Consider the following 11,814-nt stretch of genomic DNA (forward strand, 5'->3'; position numbering starts at 1 on the left):
GGGATAGCGGGGATAGCGAGGATAGCGGGGCTAGCGGGGATAGCGGGGATAGCGGGGATAGCGGGGCTAGCGGGGATAGTGGGATAGCGGGGATAGCGGGGATAGCGGGGCTAGCGGGGCTAGCGGGGATAGCGGGGATAGCGGGGATAGCGGGGCTAGCGGGGATAGCGGGGATAGCGGGGATAGCGGGGCTAGCGGGGATAGCGGGGATAGCGGGGGATAGCGGGGATAGCGGGGCATCCCTGCCTCGTGCCTCAGGCCAGAATGTTTGCATTTATGTTTAGCAGCGGAATGGGTTCATAGGACCCGCATTCTGTTGCGTCTTTGACCTTGTTGGGTATCAGCGAGATTGAAGCTTGTGCTAGCGTAGGTGGCAGTGTGCCCATCACCAGCGAGTCTGTGAACATCTCCCACAGGGGTGGGACCAGTGCTGCCGCAAATGCTTTGTAGATGTCCGCGGGAATCCATGTGGTCCCGGCACCTTCCCTGCCTGTATAGAGTTAATACTCTTCATGACTTCTCCCAGTTCTAGTGGTGCTTCTAGCGCCTGTTTCCTATTCCCCCCCCACAACTGGCATGTCCCGTCTATTGAGGAACTGTTCCATCTTCAAATCCCCTACTGGGGCCTCGGAGGTGTACAGCCCCAGGTAGAAGGCCTTGAATGCCTCGTTGACCTTATCCGGTTCCACTTCTAAGTTGCCTTTGCTATCTCTAATCTGGGCTATTTCCCTTGCGGATGTCTGTTTTCTCAGCAGGTGAGCCAGCAGATGGCTAGCCTTGTCTCCATGTTCGTACAGGGTGCCCCGTGTCTGGCAGAGTTGGTGCGCTGCTTTACTCGTGGAGAGCAGGTCAAAGTCCATTTGTAGCTTCTTCCTCTGCACCACGAGCTCTACAGTCAGGGCCGCAGAGTATCGCCGGTCTACCTCCAGTATAGAGTTGACGAGCTGTTGCAGAGCTGCACTCTCTTCCCTATCTCTTTGTGCTTTGTAAGCAATAATTTACCCCCTGATCACAGCCTTCAGCACCTCCCAGAGTGTGGAGGGTGAGACCTCCCCGTTACGGTTATTAGTAATATACTCGCCTATGGCCTGTGATATTTTCTCGAAGCAAGCTGTATCGGCCAGGCGGGCCATGTCCAACCACCATGGGGAGCGTTGGGCACTGCCCGTCTCCAACCTCATATCCATGTAATGTGGAGCATGGTCGAAGATTACGATTGCGGAGTATTACGCTCTTACTATCCCTGGAAGCACCAATTTCCCCAATACAAAGAAGTCAATCCTGGTGTATACGTTATGTACCTGGGAGAAGAAGAATAACTCCTTCTCCCTTGGACGGGTGAACAGCCATGGATCCACTGCCCCCATCTGCTCCATGAATATTCCATATTAGAGGTCCTCCTTGTTTTGGGGTTCGACCTGTCGGATCGTGGGTCCTGTACACAGTTAAACACCCCCCAATGATAAGTTGGTGTGTGTCAACATCAGGGATTTCCACCATAGTCTTCTTAACAAACTTTGTGTCATCACAGTTGGGTATGTACACGTTCACCAGGATATCTGGTGCCCCGTCCAGGGCACCGTTGACCACGAGTCTGTAACCGCCTGTAACCTGGGTCTGTAACCATCCTCATCACAGTAAACATTCTCCTCTTATTTAGCAGTATGGCTACCCCCAGGATCTCATCCCGTAACAGGAATGGTAGGTCTGTCCCACCCAGCCCTTCCTTACCCGCATCAGTCCTTCTCCCTCAGGTGCGTCTCTTGGAGGAAGACTATGTCAGCTTTCATACTTTTCACGTGGGCGAAGATTCTGGATCTTTTCACTGGGCCGTTGAGTTCTCTGACATTCTACGTGCCTATCCTGATAGGGGTTTTTTGACCCCCCCTCACCCGCCCGCAGGATCAACCATACTTACCTTGGATGTGATCCTGCACTCCGGGGTTTCCCTTTGTTAGGGGGCCATCGCAAATGGCCACAGTCACTGTTCTCACCATGAGGCTGGGCCCCTGCACTCCGGGGTTTCCCTTTGTTAGGGGGCCATCGCAAATGGCCACGGTCACTGTTCTCACCATGAGGCTGGGCCCCTGCACTCCGGGGTTTCCCTTTGTTAGGGGGCCATCGCAAATGGCCACGGTCACTGTTCTCACCATGAGGCTGGGCCCCTGCACTCCGGGGTTTCCATTTGTTAGGGGGCCATCGCAAATGGCCACGGTCACTGTTCTCACCATGAGGCTGGGCCCCTGCACTCCGGGGTTTCCCTTTGTTAGGGGGCCATCGTAAATGGCCACGGTCACTGTTCTCACCATGAGGCTGGGCCCCCTGCGCTCTGGGATTTTCCTTTGTCCAAGGGCCACCTAACATGACCGAAACCTGTGTGTACGCCATGTGGGTGAGCCTCTGCTCTCCGGGTTTCCCTTTGTTTGGGGACCCTCCAAAGTGGCTGCTTGCAGCGCCTATGTGTTCCATGTAAACGTGTGGTTTATTGTCGCCAGCCTATTGCCCTTACTGCCCTTGTCCTTCTATGATCTCCCTATGATTCTTCCCCCTCCTTGCCCTCTCCCCCTTCCTGTTCCTGCTCCCCCGCTTGCTGCCCTACCCCCATTTACTCCCCTGACTGTTCCCCTCTTGGTGTTATTGCCCTCGGCTGCTCTCCAGCCTTGGGTTTTGGTTGAAGCGACCTGTGAGCTCTGTCTATTTCTGGTGGGTTGGGGAAGCTGTCCCTTCCCACCAGGTTTCCCAGCATCTGGACCACATAGTGCATGAGGTCTCTGCCCTCGCTCACTTCAGGCAGGTCCACTATTCTTATGTTTTGGTGCTGTGACCGGTTTTCCTGGTCCTCTATTTTCCCCTTTATGCTCCCCTGCATCGCCAGCGACCTCGCTATTTCCATCTCCAGGGTGGCGATCCTGTCACTCTGGTCTGTTGAGGCTTTTTCTAATGCTTTGGTGGTCCTTCACGCTCTGGTGTGGCCGGCGCTTCGTCGCCTCGAGCATCTGGCATCTCGGCTGCTTGTTTCTCCTGCTTTCTCCCGTTTCTCGTCTCCTTACAGCATCTGGAGTTACTGTTGTCGGGACCCTCTCTTGTAGTGTCAGTAGCTAGGGTGAGGGGATACTTTCTTTCCCTATTTTAGCGGGCTACTTTGGGTAAAATGAGCCTATTTTCAGGTTCGTAGGAGGCGAGCCACCTGATGTGCGACTACTCAGCACATCACCGTCACCGGAAGTTGACAACTGTGATAAATAAAGGTTCAGTAACTGTTCTTGATGGAATTTGAAGTGCTTGTTTAGGAATTGGATGCAGTACTCTCTTTTTTTTTTAATAAACAATTTTATTGAGGTAGTTTTTGGCTTTGTAAACAGTAACAGACATCAACAGAAAGAAAGCAAAAAAGGCAAAAATGTGCAAACATCCACGTACATTCAATACTTCAATCGTAACATACTGCACAAGCCCGCTCCTCTCCCACCGGTACTACCCGCCATTTTATCCCTCCTACTGTACTCTACTCTACCCCCCCCCCCCCCCCCCCCCCCCCCCACCCTGCTGACGCTCATTCTCCTGCAAAGAAGTCAATAAATGGTTGCCACCTCCGGGCGAACCCCTGTACAGATCCCCTCAAGGCGAACTTAATTTTTTCCATACCCAGGAAACTCGACATGTCCGCAAGCCACAACTCGGTCTTCGGGGGCTTTGAGCCCCTCCACGCCAATAGTATTCGTCGCCGGGCTATCAGGGAAGCAAAGGCCAAAACATCGGCTTCTTTCTCCCCCTGGACGCCCGGGTCTTCCGAAACCCCAAAAATTGCCACCCCTGGACCCATCGCCACCCTTGTTTTTAGCACCCAGGACATGACGCCCGCAAATCCCTCCCAGTACCCCCTAAGCTTAGGGCATGCCCAAAACATGTGAACGTAGTTCGCTGGTCCTCCCGCGCACCTAGCGCATTTGTCCTCTATCCCAAAGAATTTGCTCATCCGAGCCACCGTCATATGGGCCCGGTGAACGACCTTAAATTGAATCAGCCCGAGCGTGGCACATGTCGCGGTCGAATTTACCCTACTCAGGGCCTCTGCCCACAGCCCGTCCTCCATTTCCCTGCCTAGCTCCTCCTCCCATTTAAGTTTCAGTTCCTCCGTCTGGGACCCTTCCTCCCTCATGAGCACCTTATAAATATCAGAGACTCTACCCTCCCCTTCTTCCCCCCTAGAGACTATTCTGTCTTGGATCCCCACTGGCGGGAGGCGTGGGAAAGATGGGACCTGTCTACGAACAAAGTCCCGCAACTGTAGGTACCTAAAATCATTTCCCCTTACCAGCCCAAATTTCTCCTCCAAGCTCCTCAAACTCGCAAAGCTCCCTTCCAGGAACATATCGTCCACCCTTCCCACCCCCGACCGCCGCCATGCTCGAAACCCCCCATCCATACTTCCGGGGGCAAACCGATGGTTGTCGCAGATTGCCGCCCAAACCAACATGCAGTACTCTCTTATGTGAATGCATAGGAAGATAGCATAGTAGTGATGTTACTGTATGAGTGATCCAGACACCCAGAATAATGCTCCAGAGACATGAGTACCAAATTCATCATGGCAGGAATTTAAAGTAAATTAATTAATAAATCTGGAATAAAAGATAATCACAGTAGGGATGATCATGAAGATTGCAAGATTGTTGCAAAAACCTACCATCTATACCCAGTCTGGCCGACATATGATACCAGAGCCACAATGATATGGCTGACGCTTAATGCCCCTCTGAAATGGTTTAGCTAGCCACTCAGTTGTATCAAACCTCTACGCAAATGTTGAACAAGAGTCTAAACTAGATGGACCACTCAAAATCAACTAAGGAATTGATAAAGCCACACCCTGCCCAGTTGACCCCGCAAAGTCATCTTCACTAACATCTGGGGACTTGTGCCAATATTAGGACAAGTATCCCAAGACTAGGCAACAGCCTGACAATGTCATAATAACAGAATTTTACCTACAACAAAGATCCCAGACTCCTTCATCACCACACATCGAGAGCTGGTGGCAGCACAGTGGTGTACTGTTGGAAGCCCCGAGAGACCTGGGCAGCACAGTAGCACAGTGGTTGGCATAGTTGTTTCACAGCTCCAGGGTCCCAGGTTCGATTCCCGGCTTGGGTCACTGTCTGTGTGGAGTCTGCACGTTTCCCCCGTTTCTGTGTGGGTTTTCTCCGGGTGCTCCGGTTTCCTCCCACAGTCCAAAAGATGTGCCGGTTAGGTGGACTGGCCATGCTAAATTGCCCCTTAGGTTAAGTAGGGTTACTGGATTACAGGGATGGGGTGGAGGTGTGGGCTTAAGTAGGGTGCTCTTTCCAAGAGCTGGTGCAGACTCGATGGGCTGAATGGTCTCCTTCTGCACTGTAAATTCTATGAAATGTCTGCTATCACCCCAACAGATCCATGGAGTCTCATGCCACTGGGTCAATCCTGGGCAAGGAAATATCCTGCTGATTATCACCTTCTGCCCTCCGTCAACTGATGAATCAGTACTCTTACTGTTCTCTATGCTTTATTGCTCAGACCATTGCTCTTTTGATATAACTTAATGACCCGGATTTGGGTATACATGACATTTTTTAATGTTTGCAGATGACACAAAATTGGAAAACATGTTGCATTGATTTGGTTATCCCTTGCAATTTTCTTTCCATAACTCTTGCTATCCATTTTTTCCCCTTCTATCCCATATGATAGGATCTGTGTTGTCGTTTTGCATTTGTGCATTTTTGCCCCCTCAATTTAATGTTACCACTTTAGTGTTGGGGGGTTGGTTAGCTCAGTTGGCTGGGTGGTGTGGAGCAATGCCAACAGCGCGGGTTCAATTCCTGTACCGGCCTGAGGTTAATCATGAAGGTCTGCCTCCTCAACCTTGTCCCTCGCCTGAGGTGTGGTGGCCCTCAGGTTAAGCCACCGCCAGTCAACTCTCGCTCAATAATGCAGTCTGTGGTACTGTGGCAACATTTACACATACCACTTTAGTCATCCATGGCTGCCTTGCAGACCTCTTACCCCTCATGGGGTTCAAATTGGTCTGTACCAGGTTAAATTATTTCTTGAACTCCCACCATTCCTGTCATTTTACCCATTAACGGATTTGTCAGGTTCTCACTGTGAACAGCCTCTGCTTCATCCCATTGCATTATCTAAATCTAGAATCTCAGTAGCTGTTTCACACTTCTCTTTCAAATAATATTCGATAAATGTTTACCACCTCTACTGTTAACTAAATCAAATGTGGTCTGTCCCTTTGATGGCTGTGGCCACACTTGCAAAAGCTATCTGAAACATATGAGAAATTCACTACCTTTACGAAGATATTAGCTACAATAGAGTTATTATTAGACAAAAATAAATTGTCCAATTATGGATCATGAATATTGCTTTATAAGAATCGTCTGATTCGGTTTATTTTACTAATTGTTTTCTCTCTCCCTTTTGTCATGACACCAACAGATAGACCTCAATTTCAACCAGACAAAACAAAAGCCTATATCATTTACAATTGCCAGCTATCGCTGCAGACAGAGCAGCTGGATCCACAAGCACTAACATTGCAAAAGTGCATCACTTACTCTCGCTCAGAGCCGAGTCTCTGTATTCAGAGCAGGTGGAGGAGTCCTTCACGTTTAAAAAGTGCTGAGACGCCGGGACATGGAACCTGATCCCCGCTGGCCCCGCTGAGTTGGGATGCCGGGTGTGAGCCTAATGGGAGGACCAGCTCGGGGAAGAGCACAGTGAGATCGATCCCTCTTGCTCAGGACTTGTTGCCTCCGTTTTACCATCGCGAAGATGATTCACTGGCGAAGCCCTCACTCTTCCTATTATTATTGGCAGTTGCCATAGCGACTGTCTAAGCCGATTTTCACATAAGCTTCGCATGCAGCGAACAATGTTGCGCAATCTTGGGTAGAGGAAAGGGGGGCTGAACTTGAAGTCAGAGTGTGATGAGGCAGGAGGCAACAATTCAAAGATTAATTCACAATTCACACACACACAGGAAATTAATCATCTTTAGTTGGTTTCATCTGCACGAATTTGTGACATGATTCATTCGGCAGATGCTATCAGTTGCCTCCCAGACCACAAGGTGAAGGGTTGTGGTTTTCTAGAATCAAGCTGATGAAGAGGTTGAATTCTTGTTTTCAATGTATTAAGTTTTCCTTCATCTTTTAACCGGATTAATGTAAATAGTTACGTAAAGCAACAAAAGGTAGGTTGATGAAGTCAGAGATTTTGGAATAATCCTCTCTAAGAAATGCAAGAGGATTTGCGTAATCTTATCTGTTCTAATATTTTATCATTTTGTTTTCCACAGTTGATTTCCTTTCTCCGCTTTGGTTTTTCCAATTTAATTGAGTTGCATGTCTTTAGTTTTCTAATGAGGAAAAGGTGGAGATATTTTTCTGCTATACTGCACACAAAGAAGTTCTAAATGTTGTATTTTTTTCTATCCACTCGGGGGATTTGGGTTTCCCTGGCTGAGCCAGCATTTGTTGCCCATCCCTAATTGCCGTTGAACTGAGTGATTTGCTGGGCCATTTCAGGGGGCACATTGCTGTAGGTATGGAGTCACACATAAGCCAGACCAGGTAAGGACATTAGTGAACTAGATGGGTGACAATCCACAATGGTTCATCATGAGACTTTTAATTCCAAATTTTTAATTGAACTCAAATGTTACCGTCTGTCTCAGTGGGATTCAAACACCGGTCCGGAGAGCATCACCCTGGGTCTCTGGATTACTAGTCAGTGACAATACTACTGAGCCACTGTCTCCCCATATGCTAAATTAAAGATTGAATTCAATGCATCGCACATATTAAACATAGTAGATCAGAGCAAATATTGAGGAAAATATGTAAAATATTAGTTGATATATCTTCAGCACTGAAAATCTAAAATAAATGCAGAAAAGGCTGTAAAGTGACCATTCCACCCTCTTCTCCAGTCCACCTTCTTGTTAGTGCTTTCTCCTGGTTCTGCTTATGTCTGTCTCACGCAGATATTACATTCACTTCAAAATGTTTGCCTTGCTGCCCCCCAAAGCCAGTTCTTGGCCCACCTCTGGTCACCTCCCAGCATCAACGCACTATGCCTTGACAATTTGGGAGTATGAGCTGAACTATTGCATGGAAGCTGATAGGTTCCTTCACTGATTGCAAAAATGGTGCTACTTCTTACACTTCTCATGCGCATGCAATCCCGAATAGGCCAAAATTTTCCATTGCTTAATATTGTCAAAACAGCGGCTCTAATTTTTGGACTGCTCTTCGTTTCAACTCCCCAGCTGCCAGCCCTGTCTGAGTAAAAAGATGTAGAATCTCATTGTACTGTTCAACGTTATCATAGAATCCCTACAGTGCAGAAGGGGGGCCATTCGGCCCCTCATGTATGCACCAATCCTCCGAAAGAACTTTCTACCTAGGCCCCATTCCCCCACCATATCCCCGTACATCTTTGGACTGTGTGAGGAAACTGGAGCACCCAGAGGAAACCCACATACACAGGGAGAACGTACAAACTCAACACAGTCAAGGTCAGTATTGAACCCAGGTCTCTGGAGCTGTGAGGCAGCAGTGCTAACCACTGTTCCACCCCTCTGCCTTCATTATGAAGTACTTTTCTCTTGTTTATACCTTCATCACCTTCAGGCTTAATTTGTCTAATGTAATTCTAGCCAACCTACCTACTTAAATGCATCCAAAATGCAGCTGCCTCCAATCCCACCTGCACAAAGCCCAGCTCTCCCATCCAACTTAGCCTTTAGAAGCTTCACTAGATCTACAAGTCCCAACAAGTTGACTTCAAAGTTTTCTTCCTTGTATTCAAATCCCTCCATGGCCTTGCACCCACCTTATGGTGATTTTCTCGTGCCTAATGTTGTAGTTCCTCTAACACCTGTCTTTTCCAAGTCCCTTCCTTCTTCCATTCAATGTCAGTGACTACTTGTTTAGCTATGATGCCGCTGCCCATTCTCACTTTTTTTGTCCCCGTTTCTTTTCCGTGTTCAGAAACTTTTTCAAAACCCTTCTCTTTGACTGTGCCGTTCATTTACTCCAAACTCACCATTTTCCTTTTACCAATCAACTGTGTTATTCTTCTTTACAGAAAGTATTTAGAGGCATTTTAATGCTGATAAAGTGTGCTAGATATGCTGATTCACCAAACGGCTTGAATATTAAAGAGAATATTATATTAATACTTCAGGTTAGCACTTGAACCCAGATCCCTGGTGCAGCGGAAGCCCCTGGAGCAATGATCATAAGGTAGCATAATTTTAAAGAAAAGGAGCAAATCCTGCAGGGGGCCAGGGAGCACCGGGATGTTAAATGGGCCGGTCACTCGATCCAGCTGTACCAGGACCTTAGCGCAGAGAAGGTGAAAAAAGGGCAACATTCAACGGGACGCAAACTGCCCTATTCAAGAGGGCACTCTGTTTGGGCTACTACACCCGGTCCATCTTCGAGTCTATGTTGAGGTAAAAGATCACTTCTTTGATTCCCCAGAAGTGCGAACATTTTTGTAGGAAACTTGGTTTGAATTCTGTGTAAACCTTTCTCTACTTTTGCCTATGAGTTAAATTGCTGTACGTTCAGAAGTTAAATGATTTTTGTTTCTATGGTGGATCTATACTGAAAGGTTATTACTATTGAAAAGGTTTTGTGCTATGCTAGTGCTGTATATATCGCTCTTACTGTGCTGTCGTTGTCCCTGGATCATTACAAGTGAAACTTTTAAATATTGTTAATGATTTTTCTCAATTTTAATATAGGGTCGGTTGGAGAGTTTCTCAGCTTTAGCTAGAGATGGTCTGGAGAAGGGAAGTTACAAATGTGGGTATACTGCAGCTCCCACTCGCAAACACCCTGGGAGGGGGAGCTTAGATTATAGTGTTAAAGAGTTCAGGTTTTGTACAAATTAGATGTTTTTGTCGGGGGTTGTTGGGTTAGGGTGGGATTAGGGGAGGGAGGGGGTTATAGTTGGTAGTTTGACGCTGTCCTCTAATTTGTATTTGTCTGGTCTTTGGGCTGGAACAGGCCGCTGTCCTGGTGGTATCTCCTCACCGAGGCGTTACAGGATTCCTTACTTGCTGAACTACAGATATAATGGCTGACCCTGGTGGGAGAGGTGGGAGAGGTTCTCCTCTCCGCCTCATAACCTGGAACGTGAGGAGTTTATTGGACCAGTGAAGTGGAATAGGGTCTTTGCATATTTAGAGGGTCTGGACCCAGGTGTTGTGTTCCTACAGGAGACCCACTTCTGGGTGAAGGACCAGGTACGGCTTCACAAAAATTGGGTGGGACAAGACTTTCACTCAGGCTTTAATGGTAGGGCCAGAGGTACGGCAGTACTAACCCACAAAAAAATACAATTTACTCCCTACCGGATTGTGGATGACCCTAATGGGCGCTCCATTATTGTCTGTGGTTCACTGGAAAACACTCCGGTTATTTTGGTGAATATTTATGCTCCCAAGCTTGGGATGACCCAAGCTTCATAAGCTCCCTGGTGAACCTGCTCCCCAATTTAGACTCACACGGATGATCCTAGGAGGAGACTTCAACTGTGAACTGGACCCTGGAACGTTCCACGTCAAAATCCTGGCCCCAAACTGGGATGTCCAAGGCATTGACCTCTTTTGTGGAGAGGATTGGAAGGGTTGGCCCGTGGCGTTTTCTGCACCCAAAATAAAGAATTTTAATTTCTTTGTATGTTGGCCAAGCCTACTCCCAAATGATTTTTTTTCTTGTTGACAAATCCTTTCTCCCGTCAGTGAGAGCATCCAAGTACTCGGCAATTGTCATCTTGGATCATGCCCCTCATTTTGTTGAATTTTGCTTTGATTTCAGACCCCCTATGCGCCTAGACACATAGAGACTAGACACCACTTTATTGGAATTGACAAGTTTTGTGAGCGATTGTCAGCTGCTACTGCAGACTTTATCAAACTCAACAAAACAGAGTCCATTTCTCCTTCAACGCTGAGAAACCCTAAAGGCTATCATAAGGAGGGGAAATTATCTCATATAAAGCTCACATTGTGAAAAAAGGAAAAAGAGGAATGACTGGTGGACTCCATCTTGGAGGTTGACTGCCCAATATTCTTTTGCCTCGACACCAGAATTACTGATGCACAGAAAAATCTTGCAACTTCAATTTGAATCGATCTTCAGGAATAAAGCGATGCACCAGTTACGACATTCAAGGAGCACTTTCTATGAACGTGGCGAGAAGGTGGGTCGTCTTCTTGCACATCAACTCAAGAAGCTGGCTGCGCCCAAGAAATCCCTCAGATTCGGAGCAAAGAAGGTAACCTAGTATCAGCCCCTCTCCAGGTAAATGTGGCTGTCAGTACGTTTTACCATGAGCTATACAAGTCAGAGCCTCCTTCAGATACCTAAGACACGATGAGGTTTCTCGATGGTTTACACATCCTGACCATTGAGAAAGGCAGGAAATGAGAACTGGAATCCCCCTTAAGCCCAGGAGAAATACAGAAATATATTGGTCGGCTGCAATTCAGCAAAGCCCCCTTCCTGACGGCTTCCCATCTGAATTGTATAAGAGGTTCTCAGAACAACTAATATCCTTAATATTGAACATGCTCAATGATTCACTGTCTAGCGGGTCACTACCCCCGTCACTTGCCCTTAATCTCGGTGCTCCTTAAAGAGGGTAAGGACCCAGTAGAGTGTGGGTCTTATCGACTCTTTGCACTCCTTAACACTGATGTTAAGTTACTGGCTAAAGTCCTGGCAACCCGGATGGAACCTTATCTCC

The 11,814-nt window shown here is 47.7% G+C and overlaps 1 protein-coding gene across 1 annotated transcript in view; it reads right to left on the minus strand.

Moving 5' to 3' along the window:
* rd3 (retinal degeneration 3, GUCY2D regulator) overlaps positions 1 to 6,854 on the minus strand; it is a 32,783-nt gene extending 25,929 nt beyond the window's left edge. The window contains exon 1 of the mRNA XM_038810846.1: positions 6,606 to 6,854. The gene's annotated coding sequence lies outside the window, so the exon portion shown is untranslated. The remainder of the gene's footprint in view (positions 1 to 6,605) is intronic.
* Between the last annotated feature and the right edge of the window lie 4,960 nt (positions 6,855 to 11,814).

The sequence above is a fragment of the Scyliorhinus canicula genome, chromosome 1, assembly GCF_902713615.1.
Source record: "Scyliorhinus canicula chromosome 1, sScyCan1.1, whole genome shotgun sequence".
Lineage (NCBI taxonomy): Eukaryota > Metazoa > Chordata > Chondrichthyes > Carcharhiniformes > Scyliorhinidae > Scyliorhinus > Scyliorhinus canicula.